At 47.2% G+C, this 7,704-nt stretch overlaps 1 protein-coding gene across 1 annotated transcript in view; it reads right to left on the reverse strand.

The window, feature by feature from the left end:
• The window catches only part of RRBP1 (ribosome binding protein 1), a 78,247-nt gene extending 70,781 nt beyond the window's left edge, over window positions 1–7,466 (reverse strand). Inside the window, exon 1 of the mRNA XM_051613666.1 lies at window positions 5,384–7,466. The gene's annotated coding sequence lies outside the window, so the exon portion shown is untranslated. The remainder of the gene's footprint in view (window positions 1–5,383) is intronic.
• Between the last annotated feature and the right edge of the window lie 238 nt (window positions 7,467–7,704).

Below are 7,704 nucleotides of genomic sequence, written 5' to 3' on the forward strand. Positions count from 1 at the left end.
CCAGGATACTCTGGGATCTCCTCTGGAAGAAGAGAACCTGCTAGAGAATGGCAACACTTCCAGCTCTTCCCAGGAGTTTCTAAGGTTCCTTTGATCCTAAATAAAGCAAGGCTGGGGACCAAACTCTGGTCAAGGCAGAGAAGCATCTTAGCTGTGCCATGCTACAGTAGTCCCTCTGAGCCCCACACAGTGGGGGCCTAATCACCACTTTCTTAAATATAAAAGCTACAGCCCTTGTGAGCACATTTTATTGCCTTGGTGCAGGGATGATTGAGAAGCTGTGGCTCTGCAGGAGTGCTAGTGATGGATGCCTGCCCACCTCTCCTGCTGCTGGGCAGAGTCTTAGAAAGAAGAAACAGTAAACCTGTAACCACTCAAACTAGTTGACTCAGGAACACATTAAAAAATGAGTTATTAGACATGTTAGTTAGACAAGAGCCTTGCTCTTCACAGCAGCCTACAAACACTGGTGCTTGAAGCCAAAATAGCTTCTTGTTTTGCAGACAGTTGCTAGATAAGCTCACTGTCCCAAAAATCCCCAATGAACACGGCTGACACCATGCCCCTTGGCAGCATTACACAGCAGAAGGAAATGCTGCTGCTTCCTCTGCTTTGCTAGGCTGCAGTCCCACCAAGTCTTCCTACACAGCTTCCATGAACAGGCTGCACAGAAATGTAATTCCTCAAACATCTGCTACCTTCTCCCTGTGCAAATACCAGGCTGCTGATAGATGAAGGAAGGACACAAACATTTACAGACAAGGCAAAGGTGGGAACTCTGCCAGACATGGTGCTCATAGGTGCTGCTGAGTGGCAACGGGAGCTGCCAGGGTGCCCATGGCATGTGCCTGCTGCAGAGACAGGCCCAGCAAATCCCAGATTCAGCAGCATTTTTTCCTCAGGTTGATTTCAAGGCATTTGGTTTAAAGCTGAGATGTTGATCTGGACAGGTGGGAGAAGCAATCCCATTAACCTGTTAAGCAATGACAGGCCTTGGTTTGATACAAGGTTCTCCAGTACACCAGCCTCACCACAACACCTCATGGCAAGCAATGGTGCAGGAAAGACTGGCAATGATGCACAAAAGACAGTCACAGGAATGTCCTACCACTACCTCCACAACAATACCAAACACCCAAAACACCCTCATTTAGGTAGTTGAGTCTTCTCCTTGTACCAGAGCTGGAATATCCCCGTGCCTTCACATGGGCCAGTGAGGACAAACCAGCCTCCTACAAGATCAAAGGAAGAAGAGACAGCTTCTATATTCTAGGAATATCTTTAAATATCCCAGGGAACACTGCTGGGAAGTTGAACCATAACTGTTAGGATGGTCCTTTGTGTGGTTTCAGCCCACACCAAGTAGTTTCATTCTGCAGATATTCTAGATTTGGGAGATAATGTGGGCCAGACAGCATTTCCAGCAGACAACACAGACATGGCTACCCTGCTCTGAAGGTAATTTAATAACATATGGACTTGGCCAAACCTAGCCACAAAACACTTCTGCATATCCTTAACTCACTTACAGCAACATAGCCCCCTGCATGCTTATTTCTCAATTTGCAAAACTAAGGACAAGCACCTTGGGTCAAATGGATTCTCTTTCATTCTAGTTTTCACAGGATCATTCACAAATTCCTCTTTAATCTGACCTTTCCAGCCATTCAAAGTCTCAGGCCAGTTTCCTGGGGTTTCTCCTTTTTCCAAGGCTGGAAAGCTAGTAGCAGTGATGAGGGAAATGTTGGGCAGGGAAGCAGAGCCTGCCTTTGATGCTTCACAGGGAATATTTCACCCAGCCTTGCCTCAGCAAAGGAGCATAATCCCCCCAGATTTACAGCAGGACCCCATAACTATGATGGAAAAGAAGTTACCTGCTGTGGTGTCCTTGCCACAACTGATCACCCTCCACTTTCTGCCTCTCACTCCCCAGGCTAGTGCTACACTGCAAGCACCTCACTGAAACAGGCCAAGTTATTTTTCCAATTCCTGTCCTTCCCAGCCCCAGGAAATCAGCCGTGATATTGCTTTTACATATCAGATTTCTGGCCTCACTCATTTGTGGCAACAAAAACCATATGGAGAGAACACACCCTGCACAGCCCAACAGGGAGGCACAGGAGGTCTAACCAAGCAGCCGGGCAGGGATGGATACAGGCCACAGTGGAGCCATAGGGAGGTTCAGGGCAGAGCAAAGGTTTTCTTTACTCTCTCCTCCCATCAAGCAATATGAGCTCATGCTCCATATGGGCACCAAGCGGCTGGCACACATACACTCCTTATCAGCAAACATGAAGGTCACAGATATGGAGACACCCATCTCCACATGCTTTGATGGGAGAGTTTAACACACATTCTTCCCACAGCCAGGGGATCCTCCATTTATTCCAATATTGTAGGCAGTACCACCCACCCTTCTCCCTCCACTCCCCCTCTTTCTCCCTCTCCTTCAATCTGTCATCATCACTGTAGCACTGCAAATCTTCTCTTTTAATCATCCCAGCAATTCCAGGCCAAGGGGATAAGCTTGTTTTCTCTGATCCAGATCTGCAGAAGTCTCTCCCATGAAACTAGGGAGGTACTACCATACCTCTGGCCAAATTTGTGATGAACTAGCACCTCAGTGTCACACAGTGGCATGCTAGCCCCCCCTCTGAACTCATCTGGTGGACAGCCACTGGCCCACCTCTACCTTGCCTGTTTCATTACACCTCTGCAGACCTGCACAATGGCCTGTTAAACAAGGATTGTGTAGTTTCAGTACAGAGCTCAGAGTCACTCACTCAGCAAACATGTCTCCTTGCAAGACTGCTTATCTTGTAGCTTTGGTAGGCACAGGGTACACATGCACTGGCATACCAGGGCATAGAGGGCAGGGGGTGCTCTCAAGGCTCCTGTTTCCTTCTATCTGTGGTGCTTCTGAAAGAGTTGATCCCTTTTCATACCTCCTGCAGTGTCCCCAAAAGCACTCTACCAGCCCAGTCCACAGGAGAACTGCCAGAATATCTCAGAGCCATCACTCCCCCTTGCCTCTTACAGAGCATAAGAGAACAGATGGGTTATTGGCTTTACCTGCTTCACAAGCCCATGCTGCAGGCCCTTTATCTGCACAACCCACCTTGCAGCAGGTTACTGAACACCAGCACAATGCTAACATGTGATAACGTCATTCCTACAACCTTCCTGCCATGGGTGAAGCCAGGGGAGGAAGCTGTCATCAACTGTCTTTCACCAAAGCAACCCCTCTCTCACCAGCTATCAGTCAGGGTGTCTGTCCTCCCAGGGTCCTTGCTCCTTTTTTAGATCCTTAGTAACCAAACAGAGCCCAGGTGGTTTATTGACAGAGATTTCTTCACTAAGACACAAGGATGTTTGTCTCCCACAGAGGACTCCCTGTGTGCAGTGTACCTTGTTGTGTGCACCAAGGAAGCTTTGGTGGTTGAAGACTTACACCCTTGTGCACCACATCAGCTCTGCGATTAACCAATTGCTGTAAACTAAGTTACCCTGCCTGAGGAGTTTTTCAGCCAAGCACCATTTTTCTTCCTTCAGCATGCATCCTCCAAGCTTGCAATTTCACTCAAGCAGGCAAACATTACATGCATAGTTCCAAGGACAGCAAACAACATTGCATTTTCCCTCTTCCCCACTACTCAAGGTGGAGCCACACACAGTGTCCAGGTGCCATGTTGCATTTTGTACTTTGTGTAATGGGGGCAAAAGGATTTTCCAAGTCACCCTCTCCAGAGCTCCTCAAAGGGTATGACAAATGAAGGCTCATAGGTACATGCAAAAGATGGGCAGATGCACAACCATCAGTCCTTTTTTGGAGCACTGGCTCCATTGGCACTGCCTCCCTCCTTCCTCCTGCAGAAGACCAAGCTCTCACTGTCCTTTTTGTCAATCCTTGCCATAGAGGAAGAAGACATTGTCCTGAAGTCTAAGGAGAGAGATGAGTCATTTGCTCCCCCCTGAGCCATGTTCCTTATCTTCTTCTTCTAACAAAAGGATAGCCTGGTCCTCCTAGAAAATAAGACTCCATGCTGCACACAGGTGCCAGAACAGTCATCACTGACAACCAAATGGAAGAACAGTGAGGCCATTTCTTCTTTAATTCCTCACTTTTATTCTTCCCTTTGCACACACACACAGGGGACAGGCAGGGCTTTTTCACATTGTCTTGTTGATATCAGCATCTGGTTTCAAGGTCACCTTGTAAGTTTTACAGGCCATAGGACTAGAACCACCATGAAGACCAAACAGCCTTAAAGAAACCCAGCCTGGCCCTATACCAATGGGTCAAGTAGTGCCAGACCAGATCCAGAACACCAGCCCCAGGTTTGAAGCAGTCTTTCTGCAACAGATGGGTGCAAAGCCTAAAAAGCCCAGTCTCACAACACAGCAGAGGAACCACATCGCGTCAGGGTAAAGACTACAAAAACACACACCATCAGCTATTGATGGGAAAATAAAGCAGCACAGAAGGTGGAACTTGACTTGTGCAAACATACCTAGGGAGGGCTGGTGTAGAAAGCAGTAGGTGGCACTTTGCGGTCAGTCATAAAAGGAAGATGCAAACCAGGCCACTGCATGTTGACTTCAGACAGACGTCACAACCTGCTGTATCCAGGGCTAGGCAAACACAGCTGGAAAGCCCTATCGGTGTAAGTCAGCCTTGTCTTCATGCAAGTCAACACAACAATGCCAAGGTTAAATCAGAAGACACTCTCCCAACATGAGAAGAAACAGTGCAAGAGGGTTGTTTGAACTAGGATTTCATCATTCTGTGCTGCATAAAAGCTGGGCTGTGGCAAGTCCGGGAACAGCTGCCAGGGAAATCCTGGAGTAGCTTCAGGGAGGATCCACGAGTTTAACCCTCACAACCAGAGCCCTGGGATTTTGATGCTGTTCCCATCACACTGAGTGCCAAAGGTGCCTCAAATCCACCCACACCATCCCTATGAGCAGCTCCCAAGAGTATGCTCAGAGGCCTCATTGCTGATGTAATATACAGCACTAGGAACAACATAGCTCAGTTAAACAAAGGAAGCACTGCAACATGATAAAAGCAACAAGGACTGGTGTGCAATGAGAAGTTGAAGACTACAGCTCCTCTTCCTTTCCAGCCAGGACACCACCCATGACACCATGGCCTACATGCAGGAGTATCCCCTAAAGCCTTGAAACAGCAAGTTCAGCTTCAGGAGTGTCAGCACAAAAACTTGACCCAGAAAACACTGCCAAACAGAGGCTGAAGCTCACCAAGCTGGACATGGCTTTCTCAGTTTCTGTTCAGCACCTAACATAACTCAGGACTGCAACAGTGTGGACAGACAGGACAGCAATAAGACAGAATCAGACTTGAAGTAGACAACTGACAAACCTGTCTATGGAGGAAGGAGAAGTCCTGATCCAGTGGTCCATGTACAGCTGATCAACAACCACTGGTACACATAAGCAGTAACCTGCTCATCTGGCTTCTGAAGCAGAGTATAGGGAAGGACAAGTACTGGTGATGGGTTATGCATTCATGCCTAGCAGCAGCCAAGCAGCTCAACCTTTATAACTTGATGACGTTAACAGTGATGGCTTAACAAAGCTGATTAACCCACCACAGGCTTGTCTGGTCTCAACTCCTGAGGCAACTTGGTCTGCTTGCAGAGCCTGCAATGGAAAGATGGTGCCAACATATCCTGAAAGACTTTCCTCAAGCCTCACATCTTCCCCATCTCATAAGGCTACACCAACTCTAAGCGTCTAGGTATTTGGCAGGAACAGAAGGCCAGCTGCTAAAGCTGCACACACAGCCGAAACGGCTGTTCCCACCTCCAGCAACAGCAGCCAGGATTCATCTCAGATTGCCAGGTGGAGAGCAGAGACCCACCATGGCAGAGATGCCTCCTGCCCAAAGAGGACCAAGGGAAGAAAGGGTACAGACCTTCCCCCACAAACACTAGAGAGGAACAGATGTTAAAAGGGAAGGCAGAATCTTTAAGTTTGCCAAGTATCTTACTCCCAAGCAAAAATCTCTCCTGCTTCTCACATTATAGAGGGCACTTAAAATTAGTCCTAACCAGCTGGTCCCACTTCCTTAGTCCAGCTCTTCAAATGCATAAGCAGCTCACTAAGAAACAAAGCAAATATGCACAAAGATTTGCAGACAAAAACAGAGACCTTTGGAAAACACCCTGTAGAAGCAAAGACCCCTCTCCCAGCTCAGAGGCAGCTGTACTTTACAGTAGGACAGTTTCCAATGTTTTCCTTCTCTGCACAGACAAGGGATTTCCTGTCCTCCATAGCAACAACCTTGCATTTACTGAAGGAGGCTGTGCCAATAATCTCCACAGCAGAATGAAAAATTTTAAAGTGGTACTGCATGTTAGTTCAGGGCTTCAGATTGCTGATGTTCCCCACATCCACGACCCAAAACCACTCTGCCATCCTCCTTAAAAGCTTTGAGTGGGGGGTAAAACTCCAGTGCTGTACTGCCCTCATAGGGGGAGTTATTAGTTTGTCAAGCACTAATAATGGGAAATCTTTCTGGAGAAGTCACCAAGTACCACCTCCCAGTAAGAGCTGCTGGTGCACCTTCCAAAGGACAAACTTTTTCTAACATTAAAGTAACAGTTCGCCACTTCAAGGGTGGTCCCAGTCATGCAGGCCACTCTGGATTTAGATAGTCAAGGTCTCTGGGTGCAGGTTTAGAAGTAGTGACTGCCACTCTCTCCTAAAAGCGGAGCACTTACCAGACCAGTGCTGGTCCAACAGTTTCAAAATACAGCTACACTAAGCTAAGCTCTCCACAGCAAGGTCTCCTCTCTCCATCCCCTCCAAGTGGCCCTTGCACAGGCCTGTGTGCTTCTCTGCTCCAGGAACACAGACTCAGTGCACTGACTTGGCAAAAAGCCTGCCTTCATTTTGGCCCCTCTCCATTTTGGCCCATTGCATGCCATTTTAGTGAGTTACATCAGCTTGGCATGAGGCCACGTGAACATCAGGACCAGCCCAAGGGATGTAATAGGAACAAAACAGGAGGGGAAGTGAGGCCATCCTCTTTCAGTGGCAGCAAGCTCGTGATGAAACTGTGTATGTCTTTGTCTCAAATTTAACAAGTTAGCTTTACTAGAACATCACTGCTAACCTGCTCATTAACCTCTTATGCTTAAAGAGGTTGTGTTTAACTAGGCCTTCAAGGAGGAACAGTTCAGGAAAGAGCTGGAAGCCCCTAAGTTGCACAAACCTGAGATACATTTTTGTGCTGAGCCACAGGTACAATCTAAGCCTGTGCTTTTTTTATGGAGCTAGGCTTTCTGTTTTTTCCTCTTAGACTGATCCAGAGAGGGAGCAGAACAAACTTGATCCAAACTAAACCAGACACACTAAAGCAGTATGTTGTTTTCAAAGCAGATAGTAGGCTAGCATGAAACAGGAAACTTAAGCTCCTTTTAACTTATTTTATACCAGTAAATTACACTCTCAGGGACATTTTCCCTGAACAGAACAGGCTTTAAAATTTTTAAGTAACAGCAAAGCAACATTAAATGTAAGAAACACACAGGGAATGAGAATCCCTTAACTGATGGGGAAGACTTCTACAGCCTTACCTAAAAGAAGTTAAGGTGCTGCAAGTGTTAAATACACACAATCTGGCCACTGTAATCTGACTGAGTGCTGACAAGAAGCTAAAGCATCAGAAGAAGCACT

This window comes from Apus apus, chromosome 3 (assembly GCF_020740795.1).
Source record: "Apus apus isolate bApuApu2 chromosome 3, bApuApu2.pri.cur, whole genome shotgun sequence".
In the NCBI taxonomy this organism is placed as follows: Eukaryota; Metazoa; Chordata; class Aves; order Apodiformes; family Apodidae; genus Apus; species Apus apus.